At 43.9% G+C, this 19,304-nt stretch overlaps 1 pseudogene; it reads left to right on the top strand.

Annotated features, from left to right (window-relative positions):
* Window positions 1-17,382: 17,382 nt before the first annotated feature.
* LOC112441566 (essential MCU regulator, mitochondrial-like) lies at window positions 17,383-17,929 on the top strand (annotated as a pseudogene).
* The last annotated feature ends 1,375 nt before the right edge of the window (window positions 17,930-19,304 follow it).

Below are 19,304 nucleotides of genomic sequence, written 5' to 3' on the forward strand. Positions count from 1 at the left end.
GGCTACAGAGTGATTACTCCGAGGGGAGTCCCATGAGATGAAAGAAGACCAGTGTGGCTGTCTGGTAGATAAATGTGACGTGGGGCACTTTTAGAGCTTGTCACGTTCTCTTAGGGGGCTGTGGGTGTTTATACAAAATGAGAAAAAACTTTAAGGTTGAAGGGTTGAAACTTTTGATATGTTACTTTCTAAAGGGAACTCTGTGGGCATTCTAAAATCAGTCAGCAAATATTTAGCAATCAGCTACCATATGCTGTCTGGGGAGGCCTTACAAATAGCTGTGAAAAGAAGAGAAGCGAAAAGCAAAGGAGCAAAGGAAAGATATAAGCATCTGAATGCAGAGTTCCAAAGAAGAGCAAGAAGAGATAAGAAAGCCTTCTTCAGCGATCAATGCAAAGCAATAGAGGAAAACAACAGAATGGGAAAGACTAGAGATCTCTTCAAGAAAATTAGAGATACCAAGGGAACATTTCATGCAAAGATGGGCACAATAAAGGACAGAAATGGTATGGACCTAACAGAAGCAGAAAATATTAAGAAGAGATGGCAAGAATACACAGAAGAACTGTACAAAAAAGATCTTCACGACCCAGATAATCACGATGGTGTGATCACTGACCTAGAGCCAGACATCCTGGAATGTGAGGTCCAGTGGGCCTTAGAAAGCATCACTACGAACAAAGCTAGTGGAGGTGATGGAATTCCAGTTGAGCTATTTCAAATCCTGAAAGATGATGCTATGAAAGTGCTGCACTCAATATGCCAGCAAATTTGGAAGACTCAGCAGTGGCCACAGGACTGGAAAAGGTCAGTTTTCATTCCAATCCCAAAGAAAGGCAATGCCAAAGAATGCTCAAACTACCGCACAATTGCACTCATCTCACACGCTAGTAAAGTAATGCTCAAAATTCTCCAAGCCAGGCTTCAGCAATACGTGAACCATGAACTTCCTGATGTTCCAGCTGGTTTTAGAAAAGGCAGAGGTACCAGAGATCAAATTGCCAACATCCGCTGGATCATGGAAAAAGCAAGAGAGTTCCAGAAAAACATCTATTTCTGCTTTATTGACTATGCCAAAGCCTTTGACTGCGTGGATCACAATAAACTGTGGAAAATTCTGAAAGAGATGGGAATACCAGACCACCTGACCTGCCTCTTGAGAAATCTGTATGCAGGTCAGGAAGCAACAGTTAGAACTGGACATGGAACAACAGACTGGTTCCAAATAGGAAAAGGAGTACGTCAAGGCTGTATATTGTCACCCTGCTTATTTAACTTCTATGCAGAGTACATCATGAGAAACGCTGGGCTGGATGAAGCACAAGCTGGAATCAAGACTGCCGGGAGAAATATCAACAACCTCAGATATGCAGATGATACCACCCTTATGGCAGAAAGTGAAGAGGAACTAAAAAGCCTCTTGATGAAAGTGAAAGTGGAGAGTGAAAAAGTTGGCTTAAAGCTCAACATTCAGAAAACGAAGATCACGGCATCCGGTCCCATCACTTCATGGGAAATAGATGGGGAAACAGTGGAAACAGTGTCCGAGTTTATTTTTTGGGGCTCCAAAATCACTACAGATGGTGACTGCAGCCATGAAATTAAAAGACGCTTACTCCTTGGAAGGAAAGTTATGACCAACCTAGATAGCATATTCAAAAGCAGAGACATTACTTTGCCAACAAAGGTCCGTCTAGTCAAGGCTATGGTTTTTCCTGTGGTCATGTATGGATGGGAGAGTTGGACTGTGAAGAAGGCTGAGCGCTGAAGAATTGATGCTTTTGAACTGTGGTGTTGGAGAAGACTCTTGAGAGTCCCTTGGACTGCAAGGAGATTCGACCAGTCCATTCTGAAGGAGATCAGCCCTGGGATTTCTTTGGAAGGAATGATGCTAAAGCTGAAACTCCAGTACTTTGGCCACCTCATGCGAAGAGTTGAGTCATTGGAAAAGACTCTGCTGCTGGGAGGGATTGGGGGCAGGAGGAGAAGGGGACGACAGAGGATGACATGGCTGGATGGCATCACTGACTCGATGGACGTGAGTCTGAGTGAATTTTGGGAGTTGGTGATGGACAGGGAGGCCTGGCGTGCTGCGATTCATGGGGTCGCAAAGAGTCGGACATGACTGTGTGACTGATCTGATCTGATCTGAATAATTATAAAACATCCAAACTGATTCTGGGGGTGACTTGTGAACAAGTTCTAAAGAAAATGTGGGAAATGTCTTATTGCTGTTAAGCAATAGCAGCACTTTGAAAATGAGGGTAATAAACAAGATGAAGTTTATGTCTAAAGAAAGATTCAGGAATACGTTTTATTTTTTATATTTACTTATTTTGGGGGCTGTGCAGGGTCTTCGTTGCTGCACGGGTTTTTCTCTAGTTGTGGCTAACAGGGGCTACTCTCTACTTGTGGTGCTCAGTCTTCTCACTGCAGTGGCTTCTCTGTGGCAGACCACGGGCTCTAGTGGTCTTCTAGTGGTCTTCTCTTGTGGCAGACCACGGGCTCCAGGTAAGTGAGCTGCAGTAGTTGTGGCGCTGGGCTTAGTCGCCTCGTGGCATATGGAACCTTCCCAGACCAAGGATCAAACCAACGTCCCCTGCAATGGCAGACAGATTCTTAATCACTGGACAACCAGGAAAGTCCTAGGTATGCATTTTAAAAGAAAGGGAGTCATGGTATTTATTGAAGAACAAGGGATTTGACCTTGAAGGAGAGAAATATCAGGGATATTTTTGTTAGCTGTGTTTTGAACATTTAGAATATGTTAGGTGTTATCAAATTGTTTTGATGATGGAGGGGCTGCTTTCCCTCATCATCCTGCCCCTGGATGTACAAACCCACACATTTATTTCTATATAGTCATGAAGTTATGATCATACCTTTCCAAGGATTGTGATTATTATTCACCATCACTGAAAGAAACACTTAAGGGAAATGGTCAAGATGGGGATGAGCGACAGCCAAGTCTGATGGGCACTATTTCTGCAGTGCTTTAACTAATACTGAATTACTGCCTTTCCCCAAGTCTACAGTCCACTGGGGAGATTGTATTTATCATATTTATCAATACTATATATATAGGGGCTTCCCTGGTGGCATCACTTTGCTAACAAAGGTCCATATAATCAAAGCTATGGTTTTTCCAGTAATCATGTACAGATGTGAGAGCTGGACCATAAAGAAGGCAAGTGCTGAACAATTGATGCTTTCTAATTGTGGTGCTGGAAAGACAGAGTCTGTTAGACTGCCAAGAGATCAAACCAGTCAATCCTAAAGGAAATCAACCATAAGTATTAATTGGAAGGACTGTTGCTGAAGCTGAATCTCCAATATTTTTGCCACTTGATACAAAGAGCCAACTCATTGGAAAAGAACTTGATGCTGGGAAATATTGAAGGTGGGAGAAGTGAGCAACAGAGGATGAGATGGTTGTATGCCTTCACCAATTCAATGGACACGAACTTGGCAAACTCTAGGAGACTGTGAAAGACAGGACAGCCTGGTGTGCTGCAGTCCATGGGGTTGCAAAGTGTTGGACACGACTTAGCAACTGAACAACAACAACTGGTGGCTCAGTGGTAAATAATCCTCATCTCAATGCAAGGGACACGAGTTCAATCCCTGGGTTGGAAAGATCCCCTGGAGGAGCAAATGGCAACCCACTCTAGTATTCTTGTCTGGGGAATTCTACAGACAGAGGAGTCTAGCAAGCTACAGTCCATGGGGTTACAAAAGAGTCAGACATGACTTAGTTTCTAAGCAAAAACTATATATATATAATACATATTACACACACACACACACACACACACACACACACACATATATATATATAGTAGATGTAGGAGGAGTGAAATCATATTTAGAATCAAACTTCAGACCCTCCAGAGATGCTCAGAGGGTGCAAACAAAAACTTTGTAAGCACCAAGACTTAGGGAAAGGTGCGGTGACCCCCATTAGAGACTAAGCCAGACCTGACTTTGAGTGTTTGAGTGTCTCCTGTGAGGCACAGGTCATCAGTGGCCTGCCATGGGGACAGGGGCTCTGGTTGCAGCAGACCTGGGAGGCGGTGGGTGGCATAAGTCCTTTTGGAGGAGATCACCATTAGCACTACCATAGCGCTGCCAAGCAGATGACCCACTAACTGGAGAATAGGTCTCTCACACTGTTGCAAAAGTTCTAGGGCCCACAACAGATTTCCCAACCTGAGGATCTGACAAGAGGACTGAGAACTTCTAGGGAATTTGACTTTGGAGGCCAATGGGATTTGATTGCAGAACTTTCACAGGACTGGGGAAACAAACTCTTGGAGTGCACAAATAAAGCCTTGTGCATACCAGGACCCAGGAGAAAGGAGCAGTGACCCCACAGGAGACTGAGCCAGACTTGCCTGTGAGTGTCCAAGAGTCTCCAGCAGAGGTGTGGGTCAACAGTCCCCTGCTGCGGGGTCAGGGGCACTGACTACAATAGTCCTGGGAGTCACAGCCTAAGTTCTTTTGAAGGGGGTGGCCACTACCCCTGCCATAGTTTGGCCTTAGGCCAAATGACAGGGAGGGAACACAGCCCCACCCATCAGCAAAAAATTGGATTAAAGATTTACTGAGCAAGGCTTGTAAATGATTTACTGAGCCTTGGACTGCAAGGAGAGCAAACCAGTCAATCCTAAAGGAAATCAGTCCTGAATAGTCATTGGAAGGACTGATGCTGAAACTGAAGCTCCAACACTTTGGCCACCTGATGCAAAGAACTGATTCAGTGGAAAAGACCCTGATGCTGGGAAAGATTGAAGGCAGGAGGAGAAGGGGACAACAGAGGATTAGATGGTTGGATGGCATCCAACTCAATGGACTGAGTTTGAGCAAGCTCGGGGAGTTGGTGATGGACAGGCAAGCCTGGCGTGCTGCAGTCCATGGGGTCTTAAGGAGTCGGACATGACTGAGCAACTGAACTGAAGTAATCATGGCCCCATCCACCAGAGCAAGACCCAGTTTCCCCCACAGTCAGCCCCTCCATCAGGAAGCTTCCACAAGCCTCTTATTCTCATCCATCAGAGGGCAGACAGAATGAAAACCACAAACAGACAATTAACCAAACTGATCACATTGGATCACAGCCTTGTCTAACTCAATGAAACTATGAGCCATGCTGTGTAGGGCCATCCAAGACAGATGGGTCATCGAAAGTTCTGTCAAAATGTGGTCCACTGGAGAAGGGGATGGAAAACCACTTCAGCATTCTTGTCTTGAGAACCCCATGAATAGTATGAAAAGACAAAAAGATATGACACTGAAAGATGAACTCCCCAGGTCAGTAGGCACTCCCTGGGTGCCCAATATGCTACTGGAGAAGAGTGGACCGAAAGCTCAAGAAGGAATGAATAGGTTGAGCCAAAGCGGAAATAATGCCCAGTTGTGGATGTCTGGTGGTGAAAGTTAAGTATGATGCTGTAAAGAACAACATTGCATAGGAACCTAGAATGTTAGGTCCATGAATCAAGGCAATTGGAAGTGGTCAAACAGGAGATGGCAAGAGTGAACATCGACATTTTAGGAATCAGTGAACTAAAATGGACTGGAATGGGCAAATTTAATTCAGATGACCATTATGTCTACTACTCTGGACAAGAATCTTTAGAAGAAATGGAGTAGCCCTCATAGTCAACAAAAGAGTCCGAAATGCAGTACTTAGATGCAATGTCAAAAATGATGGAATGATCTCTGTTCATTTCCAAGGCAAACAAACCATTGAGTATCACAGTAATCCAAGTCTATGCCCCAACCATTAATGCTGAAGAAGCTGAAGTTGAGTGGTTCTATGAGGACCTACAAGACCTTCTAGAACTAACACAAAAAAAATGATGTCCTTTTCATTACAGGGGACTAGAATGCAAAAGTAGGAAGTCAAGAGATACCTGAAGTAGCAGGCAAGTTTGGCCTTGGAGTACAAAATGAAGCAGGGCAAAAACTACAGAGATTTGACAAGAGAACACACTGGTCATAGCAAACACCCTCTTCCAACAATACAAGAGAAAACACTACACATGGACATCACCAGACGGTCAATACCAAAATCAGATTGTTTATGTTCTTTACAACTGAAGATGGAGAAACTCTATACAGCCAGAAAAAACAAGACCAGGAGCTAACTGTGGCTCAGATAATGAACTCCTTATTGCAAAATTCAGATTTAAATTGAAGAAAGTAGGGAAAACCACTAGACCATTCAGGTATGACTGAAATCAAATCCCTTATGATTATACAGTGGAAGTGACAAATAGATTCAAGGGATTAGATCTGATAGACAGTGCCTGAAGAACTATGGATGGAGGTTCAGAGGTTCGTAACACTGTACAGGAGGCGGTGATCAAAACCATCCCCAAGAAAAAGAAATGCAAAAAGGCAAAACGGTGTCTGAGGAGGCCTTACAAATAGTTCAGAAAAGAAGAGAAGTGAAAGTCAAAGGAGAAAAGGAAAGATATATCCATCTGAATGCATTTGAATGCAGAGTTCCAAAGAGTAACAGGAGAGATAAGAAAGCCTTCCTCAGTGAGCAAGGCAAAGAAATAGAGGAAAACAATAGAATAGGAAAGACTAGAGATCTCTTCAAGAAAATTAGAGATAGCAAGGGACTATTTCATGCAAAGATGAGCACAATAAAGGAGAGAAATAGTATGGACCTAACAGAAGCAGAAGATATTAAAAAGAAGTAATGAGATTATATAGGAGACCTACACAAAAAAGATCTTCATGACCCAGATAACCATGATGGTGTGATCACTCACCTAGAGCCGGACAGCCTGGAGTGCAAATTCAAGTGGTCCTTAGGAAGCATCACTACGAACAAAGCTAGTGGAGGTGACGGAATTCCAGCTGAGCTATTTCAAATCCTAAAAGATGATGCTGTTAAAGTACTGCAATAAATATGTCAGAAAATTTGGATAACTCAGTAGTGGCCACAGGACTGGAAAAAGTCAGTTTTCGTTCCAATCCCAAAGAAGGGCATGCCAAAGCATGTTCTAACTACCACACAATTGCACTCATCTCACAAACTAGCAAATTAATACTCAAAATTCTCCAAATGAGGCTTAAAGAGTACGTGAACCAAGAACTTCCAGATGTTCAAGCTGGATTTAGAAAATGCAGAGGAACCAGAGATCAAATTGCCAACTGTTAGATCATAGAAAAAGCAAGAGAATTCCAGAAAGAACATCTGCTTTATTGACTACACTAAAGCCTTTGACTGTTTGGATCAAAACAAACTTTAAAATTCTTAAAGAGATGGGAATACCAGACCACCTTACCTGCCTCCTGAGAAACCCATATGCAAGTCAAGAAGTAGCAGTTAGAACCAGACATGAAATGATGGATTGGTTTCAAATTATGAAAGGAGTACATCAAGGCTGCATATTGTCACCCTGATTATTTAACTTCTATGCAGAGTACATCATGTGAAATGCCAGGCTGGATGAAGCACCAGCTGGAATCAAGATTGCCAGGAGAAATATTAATAACCCCAGATGTGCAGATGACACCACCCTTATGGCAGAAAGTGAAGAGGAATGAAAGAACCTCTTGATATTGGTGAAAGAGGAGAGTGAAAAAGCTGACTTAAAACTCAGCATTCAAAAAATGAAGATCATGGCATCCAGTGCCATCACTTCGTGGCAAACAGATGGGGAAACAATGGAAACAGTGACAGACTTTATTTTGGGGGTCTCCCAAATCACTGCAGATGGTGACTGCAGCCATGAAATTAAAAGACGCTTGCTCCTTGGAAGAAAAATTATGACCAACCTAGACAGCATATTAAAAAGCAGAGACATTACTTTGCCAACAAAGGTCTAGTCAAACCTATGGTTTTTCCAGTAGTCATGTATGGATATGAGAGCTGGACCATAAAGAAGGGAGCACCAAAGAATTGATGCTTTTGAAGTGTGGTGTTGGAGAAGACTCTTGAGAGTCCCTTGGACAGCAAGAAGATCAAACCAGTCAATCCTAAAGGAAACCAGTCAATCCTAAAGGAAATCAACCCTGAATATTCATTTGAAGGACTGATGCTGAAGCTGAAGCTCCAATACTTTGGCCACCTGATGAGAAGAGCTGACTCCTTAGAAAAGACCCTGATGCTGGGAAAGATAGAAGGCAGGAGGAGAAGGGGATGATAGAGGATGAGATGGTTGGATGGCAACACCAGCTCAAAGGACATGAGTTTGAGCAAGCTTAGGGAGATGCTGAAGGACAGGGAAGCCTGGCGTGCTGCAATCCATGCAAAGAGGCAGACACGACTGAATGACTGAACAGCAATGTGTATGTGTGTGTGTGTATATATATATTAATTAATTAATTAACTTCATACTAGTAAAGACACTTTTTCTCTTTTCAAAGTGTGAGTTGATGGCACTGTAAGACATAGTGAGGTTTTCTTTTTCATGGCCAGTTTGCAAGACCACTGCATAAGGAATAAGAAAGATCAGTCTTGAGGCGTACATAAAATCTCCAAATGAGAAATGTACTGTTCTTTCTCCCCCCTTCAAATGTTGCTGTAGTAATTGGAACCTTACACTCAAGTCCTTTTGCCCCAAGTCCAAGGGAAATAGCATCACAATTTATATTGCCTTTTCAAAGTTACGAATACATAGAACTAACTTGCAGCTACAGTTCAAACAACTGACTGCATTTTAGATTTCAGCTGACATAGGGTTGAAATCCATCTCTTTGGCATAGTCACCATTTCCCTGCAGAGCTGAAGTTGGCAGCCTGAGGTTTTTCTTTAGTAGATTCACAAAGGACCTCTCTCTCCCCCTACCTCAGTTTCTTGTCTTGAGATTTCTTGCCCAAAGTGCAGAATGATTTTCCTATTGTACTCTAAAGAATAATCTCACACAAAATGACTGACATCAAGTTCTGTGCCAGGGTGTGGTTGTGGGCTTAGGAATTTTCAGGTCCAGTTTTGTAGGATTTTGAAAGCTTCTTAGCACAGCAGGAAATTGGGCTTGTTAATTACTCAATAAATGCCAGCTGACCTGTGAAATGCAGGATTAAGTTGTCGTTAAGATTTGCTCCACGGAGAAGGCAATGGCACCCCACTCCAGTACTCTAGCCTGGAAAAATCCCATGGATGGAGGAGCCTAGTAGGCTGCAGTCCATGGGGTGGCTAAGAGTCGGACACGACTGAGTGACTTCACTTTCATTTTTCACTTTCATGCATTGGAGAAGGAAATGGCAACCCACTCCAGTGTTCTTGCCTGGAGAATCCCAGGGACGGGGGAGCCTGGTGGGCTGCCGTCTATGGGGTCACACAGAGTCCGACATGACTGAAGCGACTTAGCAGCAGCAGCAGCAAGATTTGCTCCCACTGGCTTTACGAAAAGACGGAGAGTTACAGTTTTCCTGAGGGATGGAGAGGTGCATTCAGATTTGTGCTGTAAAGACAGATGGACTTCCCATGTCACTGCAGGGTCTCTTAAATGATGCCTGAAGAATAAGAATAGGGTGTTCAATAAATGTATGTTGTGGAGAATGGAGTTTCCTGATGCATTCTAGTCAGTTCAAACTTAATATTGAATCAAAACACCAGTCATTGAGGAGGGAAATTCAGAATAAAAGCAGTAGGAGGAAAAAGCCTAAGATGTTTTCTGGAGAGAAGGTGCATGCTAAGTCATTTCAGTCATGTGTGACTCTGTGCGACACTATGGACTGTAGCCCGCCAGCTGTTCATGAGATTCTCCAGGCAAGAAGACTGGAGTGTTTTGCCATTTCCTTCTCCAGGGACCTCCCCAACCAGGGATCAAACCTCCGTCTCTCAAATCTCCTGAATTGGCAGGTGCGTTCTTTACCACTAGTGCCCCTGGGGAGAGGGGAATACAACAAATTTTAAAATTTTTGTTGCTGTTGAAAGCTTAAAAGCTTTCACTCAATGTTCTTACTGTTATTGGGATCAGGCAGTTCTGAGCACCAGGTAGCTCTAGCATATTTCAGTAGATCTAGTAGGAGGGGAGACTCAGCATTTAGTTGTTCAAACTTCAGCTAGGAAGCAACTGTGTATTAATCATTTTGACACATGAGCATATTTCACAGTACTGTGTTAAACTGTTTTGTGTTCATGTCAGCTTTGGAATATAAATATTCAGAGGACACCAATTATATCCACTTGAACTCAATTGCTAGTGTTTAGCATAGATTCTACAAGGATGCTTAAACAATATTATTGGATTTCGCTGACTTTAAAAAGGTCAGCAAGCTCAACTAAACAGAAAAACACAACCTCTCACCCACTTAAATGAATGCTAGCCAAGAGTACCTCTAGATTTGTCATATAAGTTAATAATAGAAAAATTGCTCTCCCAATCTAAGCCATCAAATCAAATCCCCTTGTTGGTCACCTCTTTTGTAATTAAAACAAATGTGTGACTTAGCTGGATGAACCATCACTCAAGAGGGAATATTAAAGCACAGACATTAACCATGATAACTTCTCAGAGGCACTAAATAGAAATGTATTTATAAGACTGAGCAGTGGCTTGAAGATATGCTAGATTTTCATTGAGGACTATCAGGAGCAAGGGGCATTGAAGCAGTGTCAAAAGGCAAATAAGAGGGAGCCTGCTGTCCGTAAGCGATGAGGCCAGGTGAACCTAAGTGAAACAAGAATCACACAGTGCCCATGTTCCAGGTCTCAGAGGGCAGGAAGAACATGGATCAGTCTGCTTGAGCAAAGCAACCATACCTTAGGCAAAGCAAACAGGAAATTAGGTAAGAGACAAAGGGAAGGATGAGATTTCTTGACTCAAAGAAAGGAGAGGGAGAAGAGGAAGGAAGTTGTAAGGTGACTGCGTGTCAACACGAAGAGGTTAATGCTATTGAAAGACATGTGCATGCTAAGTCACTTCAGCCATGTCCAACTCTAGCCCTCCAGGCTCCTCTGTCCATGGGATTCTCCAGACAACAATACTGGAGTGGGTTGCCATTTCCTTCTGTAGGGGATCTTCCCCACCCAGAGATTGAACCCATGTCTCTTACATCTCCTGCATTGGCTGGCAGGTTCTTTACCACTAGCGCCACCTGGGAATTAAAATTCCTGCGAGTAGGAGGTACTGGTGCCACACAGGGCCACATGGAGAAGCACCAGATTCGGTCATGAGGCAGAAATAGGACTTAAAGGAAAGCACAGGCTCCACTCTTTTCCCGTGGGAAAGATTGGGTTGGACAAGGTAAAACAGTTGAGGTTCGGCTAGTTTGAATCATTCCTGTAAGCTTTGGGGCAGAGGGACGGGCCCTAGTTTCCTGGTCCCTGGCCTTGTGTTGATTGATTCAGGGCAGGGCAAACGCCGGTTTGATGTGGGAGAGTTAGAGAAGGTGATTGGGAGTATGGCCTCAGGATTGGTTGGTTAGTTTTAAATGTGATTTTTGTGAACCCACTTAAGCTGAATCACTAGAGAGACATAAACTATTAATACTTTGGCTATAATTTGACCCTGTGATTAATGGATGCAAATAGACAAACAGAATCTGAGGAAACACAGATCTTGGGAGTCATCCATCTGTGTGTATTCATAGTGCCTAGTTCACCACTGTCGGAGAGGGCAATGCACCCCACTCCAGTGCTCTTGCCCGGAGAATCCCATGGATGGAGGAGCCTGGTAGGCTGCAGTCCATGGGGTCGATAGAGTCAGACACGACTGAGCGTCTTCACTTTCACTTTTCACTTTCATGCATTGGAGAAGGAAATGGCAACCCACTCCAGTGTTCTTGCCTGGAGAAGCCCAGGGATGAGGAAGCCTGGTGGGCTGCCATCTATGAGGTGGCACAGAGTCAGACACGACTGAAGTGACTTAGCAGTAGCAGCAGCAGTTCACCACTGTACATGTAGTATTTGTTACTGTTGTTCAGTTGCTAAGTTGTGTCCGACTCTTTGAGACCCCATGGACTGCGGCACACCAGGCCCCTCTGTCCCTCACCATCTCCTGGAGTTCAGCCAAGATCATGTCCATTGAATCAGTGATGCCATCCTACCAAGATCAATAAATATTGACTGGCTGGATGGATGGATAAGATTTTTGGTAGTTGAGAAATTTTGAGTGAGAAGGGTGTCCCTTCCCTATTTTCCCTAAATCATGCCCCACCTACAGCAGAATTTGCAAGCTGCAAGGATTGTATCCCCAGATGCTCAGGGATAAAATGGCCTGGGTGAGAGAAATGTTGATAGCTTTTTGGGCTAGGTGATTTTTGCTAGACGATACCACCATGCTCATTTTATTCTTGATCTGTTTTTTATGCTTCACCACAAACTGGCCAGATATAAAAAATGTTTCCTTATTTAATAAGAATAAGGACTACACATGGGAATCTTTAGTGTGTCTTCCAGTAAAGGTAGAAATGCTGTAGGGGCTCTCATCTGGCTCACAGTCAAGTCCAAAGTTTGTAAAGTGGCCACGACCAGCCATATAAAACCCCACCGCACTATCTCTCCACCTTCCTTTTTCACTGCAGTCTCCCTCCATCATTCTGCTCAGTCACTTAGGCCTCCTCTCAGCTCCTGGACCTTTGCATTTCCCCTTCCTCTGCCTGAAACGCCCCCAGGTATCCATGTAGCTTCCTTCATCATCTCCTTCAGTTTTCTAATCAAATGTCACCTTATTATAGAGGCTTTGATGTATATATATATATATAGCACTAGATAGTAGATAGTGAAGTCGCTCAGTCGTGTCTGACTCTTTGCGACCCCATGGACACCAGGCTCCTCCGTCCATGGGATTTTCTAGGCAAGAGTACTGGAGTGGGTTGCCATTTCCTTCTCCAGGGAACTTCCCAACCCAGGGATTGAACCCAGGTCTCCCACATTGTAGACAGACGCTTTACCATCTGAGCCACCACTCATATATGAGTCACATATATGGCACTACCATATATCAAACAGCAAACCATTCCCCATACGTATGCTGCTGCTGCTGCTAAGTCGCTTTAGTCGTGTCCGACTCTGTACGACCCCATAGACGGCAGCCCACCAGGCTCCCCCGTCTCCGGGATTTTCCAGGCAAGAATGCTGGAGTGGGTTGCCATCTCCTTCTTCAGTGCATGAAAGTGAAAAGTGAAAGTGAAATCGCTCAGTGGTGTCCGACTCCTAGCGACCCCATGGACTGCAGCCTACCAGGCTCCTCCGCCCATGGGATTTTCCAGGCAAGAGTACTGAGTGGGTACTCAATGGTAACTGAGTGGGTACTCAATGGTAACTGAGTGGGTTACCATTGCCTTCTCCCATATGCATAGATACACTTAATTTTTTATCCTTTATATTTTTTCATTTTATTCATAGTACTCATTACCATTTGGTATATTATGTACTTTTTGTGTGTACACATGTATACACCATACCCAGTAGAATAGAAATTCCATGAGACCGAGAACTTTGGCAATCCCCAAACCTAGGAGAGTGTTTTCCTGGTGGCTCAGCGGCAAAGAATCCACCTGCCAATGCAGGAGACTTGAGTTCAGTCTCTGGGTCTGGAAGATCCCCTGGAGGAGGAAATGAGAACCCTCTCCAGTATTCTTGCCTGGGAAATCCCATGGACAGAGGAGTCTGGTGGGCTACAGTCCATGGAGTCACAAAAGAGTCAGATACAACTGAAGCAACGAAACAACAACAACAAAACCTAGAAGAGGGTCTGGCGTATGACACATATCTGTTGAGTGAATGAATGATCTTCATAAGAGCACACATTTCCTCTTGTTCTCGCTCTATTTTTTTTTTTTCTCAATTTCATGCCCAGAATTCCCCACTAGATAAGAGTAAGTGGCTACTGAATGACATGCAGCTTGTTCTGCAAGAAAATCACTGCCTCCCACCCTCCACACTTAAGTTTCTCCTCCTATTGGCCCTTATCTGGATGGATAACAGGCACCATCATCAAGAATGCAGTCACCCATGATTCCTCTTTTCTCCTTACCCTCTTCTCAGCATATCAGCAAGTCCTGGAGTGTCAACCTCCCAGACACTGTCCCCTGAATGTATGATATATACTACCATGGTCCTCTTTCACTCAGTCTCCTAATCTGTCTCTTCTCTTCAAATCTTGACCCGTCTCCACTTCCCACCTGGTTTGTACACAGTAACCAGAGAGGGCTTTTAAAATCTGCCTAAGATCATACTTACAAACAAAGGAATACTAATCAGTCATAAGAAGGAGCAAAACTGGGTCATTTGTGGTGATGTGGGTGGACCTTGAGTCTGTCATACAGAATGCAGTAAGTCAGAAAGAGAAAAACAAATATCATATATTAACACATTAAAAAAATGGTACAGATGAACCTATTTGCAGGGCAGGAATAGAGACGCGGATGTAGAGAATGGACGTGTGGTCACAGAGGAGGGGAGGGTGGGACAGATTGGGAGAATAGCGTTGACATATACACACTGCCATGTATAAAATAGATAGCTAGCAGGAAGCTGCGCATAGCACAGCAAGCTCCGCTGGGTGCTCTGTGACAACCTAGAGGGGTGGGATGAGGGTGGGGTAGGAGGGAGGCTCAAGAGGGAGGGGATGTGTGTTTACACATAGCTGATTCACTTTGTTGTACAGCAGAAGCTAACACAATATTGTAAAGCAATTTTAATTCATTAAAAAAGAAGATAAAATAAGTCTACCTAAGATCTTGTAACGACCCTAAAAGCCCTTTAGCGTGTATGTAAACTCCCTATTTAGGCCCCAGAATTAGGTGTGACCCAGCACTGCTCCCCTTTATACTGTCCTTTGCCACCCCCCCTTGCTCCTTGCTCCTGGCCTGAAACTCTCCTTTGTGTGGGGCTGGTTCCTGAAGACCATGGTTTACATCTCAGCCCCCGTGACTCCTTCTTAGAGGGGCCTCCACGGACCAGTCTGTCTGCAGCAGGACTGCTCACACTATTTCCTACCACACCACCCAGATAAATACTGCATAACTGGCAATGATTTTATTTAGTTGTCTGTGGAACAATTCTTTCAAACGGACCCCGAGAAATACCTCTACCGGTACTGATAACAAAAGATATCAGGCCGCAGAACTTGCACTTTTTTCCCTCTGTTTTCCCTTTCCCGTTTTCACATCTACATCCAGTGATGAATGCCCCCTCACTCTCTTCCTCCAAGTGTCCCCCAAGTGTCTAATCAAATCCTGCCCTTTTGAAAGTAGCCTGGTGTCAGTAGTATTTGTTAGCATGAGTGGACAAACTCCAGTTTGTTGCCAGTGTCAGTCTAGAGCCCTTTGTTGAGAATTCTCAGATGTATTAAATATCACAGATTGAATGGGATACTCTGCTTTGACCAATGCAGTGTCCATCAATGGTTAGGGAAAGAGCAGTGATGGAGGACATGGTTGTTGTTGTTCATTTGCTAATTTGTGTCCAACTCTTTGCAACCCCACAGACTGCAGCACACTAGGCTTTCCTGTCCTTCACATACCTCCTAGAATTTGCTTAAACTCATGTCCAGTGAAGCACTGATGCCATCCAACCATCCTATCCTCTGCTGCCCTTTTCTCCTCCTGTCCTTCATCTTTCCCAGCAGCAGGATCTTTTTCAATGTGTCAGCTCTTCACATCAGGTGGCCAAAGTATTAGGGCTTCAGCTTCAGCATCAGTCCTTCCAGTGATGGGGTTTGTGGCAGAATGAATATATTTGACTTGATTGTTCCTTATCCTCAAGATTACTTACAATTTCAACCTTATTTATTTATTTAAGATCCTGAAAGCTTTCAGGATCTTCGTTTCCCGACGAGGGAATGAACCTGAGCCTTTATCAGTGAAAGTGAAGACTCCTAACCACTGGGCCATCGGGCAATTCCCTCCATCTTCTTTCTAATCTTGTATAAAAGGTTTTGTCTTCTGGAAAAAATTTTTTAAAGCCACCAACAAAGGAGAAAGATATTTCATAGATTCAGCAGCTTCTGCAATCCTATCACTAATTTTTGAAGGATCTTCAAGGATCCTTAAGTGCTTTTGAACACAGATCTGACTTAATTATCACACAAACCCTCAATAATTTATTATCATGTTTTATGTTTTCATGGAAGAAAATTAAGCTTTTAAATATTGATCCTTTCCTCCCACACAGCTGTGAATAAGCGAGCTGGAATTTTACCTCTGCGATTTTTCAGAGCCCAGGATCTCTCACTACACCAGCAAATAAATTCCTCATTTGTCTTTGCTTAAAGAGAGTTCCTTGGACAGCAAGGAGATCAAACTAGTCAATTCTAAAGGAAATCAACCCTGAATATTCATTGGAAGGACTGATGCTGAAGCTGAAGCTCCAATACTTTGGCCACCTGATGCGAAGAGCCAGCTGACTGGAAAAGATGGAGGGCAGGAGGATGAGATGGTTGGATGGCATCACCGACTCAATGGACATGAGTTTGAGCAAACTTTGGGGATAGTGAAGGACAGGGAAGCCTAGCATGCTACAGTCCTTGGAGTCGCACACTGTCACAGCTGTTCTTCATCAAAGAGTCAGACACACCTTAGCGACTGAACAACAGCAAAAGCAGTCTGGGGATGAGGGGAGAGTAAAGGGATAATTATATAGACACAAAAAAGAAGATCCCTGCCCAAGAGTCATCACCTGGGAAAGCAGGAGGTACACTCATAACCCAAGACTCATGAAATTCTCAATCCATATACAGACGAGAGAAGGTGAACCTAACCGGAACTGTACTAGCAATTATTGTTTAAATGATGGAAAACATGTATCAATAATTAGATCTGGAAGTAATTAACCAAGGAAGACTTTCTGGAGGGAATAATTTCATATTAGGATTTTGAAAGAGTGCTGATACAATGGGGGGAGGGATTCTGAAAACAGGAAAATGAGACTTTCACTCATAAGTTTGTGAGTTCTAGCTTTCCAGATGACTGTTTGAATGTGAGAAGCTGTATGAAGGCATCACCTTTTATTTCTTTGGAAAATTCTGTTATGTTTTATTTAAACAGTTGAAACTCTAGGGGGCCTGCCAAAGTTATTTTTAAAAATTGGTCATTACATTGAAACTGTCTAATAGATGAATTATAAAAGCCAGCTGTCAGAAAACACCCTCATTGAAAAGTAAGAGATTTCGTGACTTTATCACAGAAGAACGATGCATAATACGGCTATGATCTCATTTCATTGTCTTTTTGGCTTTACCCCAGTGGAAAGAGAACACAGATTAAGGAACTGAGAGTAGAAAAGAATAAATGCAGCTGTTGCTTATGAGCAATCTGTGTGAAAATGCTTTCTTTTTCTGTCTCACAGGTGTGTCTCTAGCTATGATCTGGGGAGGCCGGAGGGTTAGTTGGGGAGGTGGTGCAGCAGAGTGAGCCTTCCAGTTTTTAAAATCTAGATTGTACTTCCTGAGAGTGTCACTGGGGCCGGGCAGTGGGGTCCTGGGGCCCAGACTAGGGGCGGAGCTGGGAGATGGTGTCCGGAGCAGCTCGGTGGCTGGCGTTGGTATGCGTCGGATCTGGGGCTTCCCGGAGCTGGCTGAGCCTGAGGAAAGGTGATGATGTCTCCGCCGGACGGAGCTGCTCAGATTTCCTTCGGCCTTCTCCGCGTGTTCTCCATTGTGATCCCCTTTCTCTATGTTGGGACGCTCATTAGCAAGAACTTTGCTGCTCTACTTGAGGAACATGACATTTTTGTACCAGAGGACAACGATGATGACGACTAACAGGGCCTGGAGGAAGGACAGAAAGGAAAAAGCCCTAATTTAAGAAATGGTGATGCTTGCAGCCTCTGCTCCTTTCCCATCCGTAGATGGGCCCGGGGAAAGCCCTCAGCCTCCCAACCCCCTTGAAGACCCCTGCATGGTTTGTGACCACGGCCCAAATCCCCAGGCTCTGGGAGGTTCCCGGAGATGTGCTGTTCACTGAGCATAATCAGATCATGAAAAAACATAATAAACATCAGCTCTGTGTGACTGAATGATGGCTGAAGTCTCTGGAAAATAAAATAAAATAAAATAAAATCTAGATTGTATTCACTAGATGATTATCATCAACCAGTGGTCCTCCAGGAAGTACAAAGAGTTCTGAGGGTGATGGGGCAGAAGATGACCTCTGACCTATCCTTGATACTGTCAAGCCTGCAATGCTCCTTTTTTTCAGGCTGAATACACACTGAACTCTATGTGTGCAAAAACAGCTTCGTATTGGAGAGTTTAGGAAAATGTTCAAGCCAAATGGAATTAGGGGTAGAGTGAATAGCTGTCCTTCAAGCCATCCATCTGAGAAATGCCCTGAGAATCGTCCATAGCAATCACACTATGTGATTACCATGAGTATGTGTCTCCAGCTGAACAGTCAGAATTCCCCATCCTCCTGGATGGAGTAAGATAAGCATGTAACCTCACCAGGGTCCTGTTTAGAAATTGACATGGACTGAACGTTATGCTAGGAAGAGAAAGTTCTTTCTTTTCTCTTTATGTATATAGATGCCACCAGCCAGGGACAACTTGTGATCATCTTAACTGTCACCTGGAGAAAATTTGCTTGGGCCCAACAGAACTAGCTGGGCTTCCAAGGTGGCTCAGCAGTAAAGAATCTGCCTGCCGATGCAGGACACTCAGGTTCAATCCCTGGGTCGAGAAGATCCGCTGGAGGAGGGACTGGCTACCCACTCCAGTATTCTTTCCTGGGAAATCTCATGGACAGAGGAGCTGGCAGGCTACAGTCCATAGGGTCACAAAAGAGTCAGACGTGACTGAGCAATTAAAACAACAAAACTAGATGCCTGTAGAACTAAGGGGTGGTGAAAACCATAGTCCTTATGTTGTAATTTGAAACCTTGGGTCCAACTGGACCTGAACTTAGATCAGCTTTTGGATTTCTTGGTTATAGAAGTGTAGTATAGCAATTTATATTGGGTTCTCTGGTAGCTCAGCTGGTAAAGAATCCACCTGCAATGCAGGAGACCTCGATTTAATTCCTGGGTCAGGAAGATCTCCTGGAGAAGGGATAGGCTGCCTGCTCCAGTATTCATGGGCTTCCCTGGTAGTTCAGACGGTAAGGAATCCGCCTGCAATTTGGGTGACCTGGGTTCCATCCCTGGGTTGGGAAGTTTCCCTGGAGGACAGCATGGCAACCCGTTCCAATATTCTTGCCTGGAGAATCCCCATGGACAGAAGAACCTGGCAGGCTACAGTCCATGGGGTCACAAAGAATTGGACACGACTGAGCAACTAAGCACATAACGGTTTGCAATAAGATATATTTGATTTTCATTTCCTTTTCTAGCACAGAGCTCCTAAAATCTCTGGAATTTCCTAAATGATAGGAAAGATTAAGGTGTATTTTGTCAT

This window comes from Bos taurus, chromosome 15 (assembly GCF_002263795.3).
Source record: "Bos taurus isolate L1 Dominette 01449 registration number 42190680 breed Hereford chromosome 15, ARS-UCD2.0, whole genome shotgun sequence".
Taxonomy (NCBI): domain Eukaryota; kingdom Metazoa; phylum Chordata; class Mammalia; order Artiodactyla; family Bovidae; genus Bos; species Bos taurus.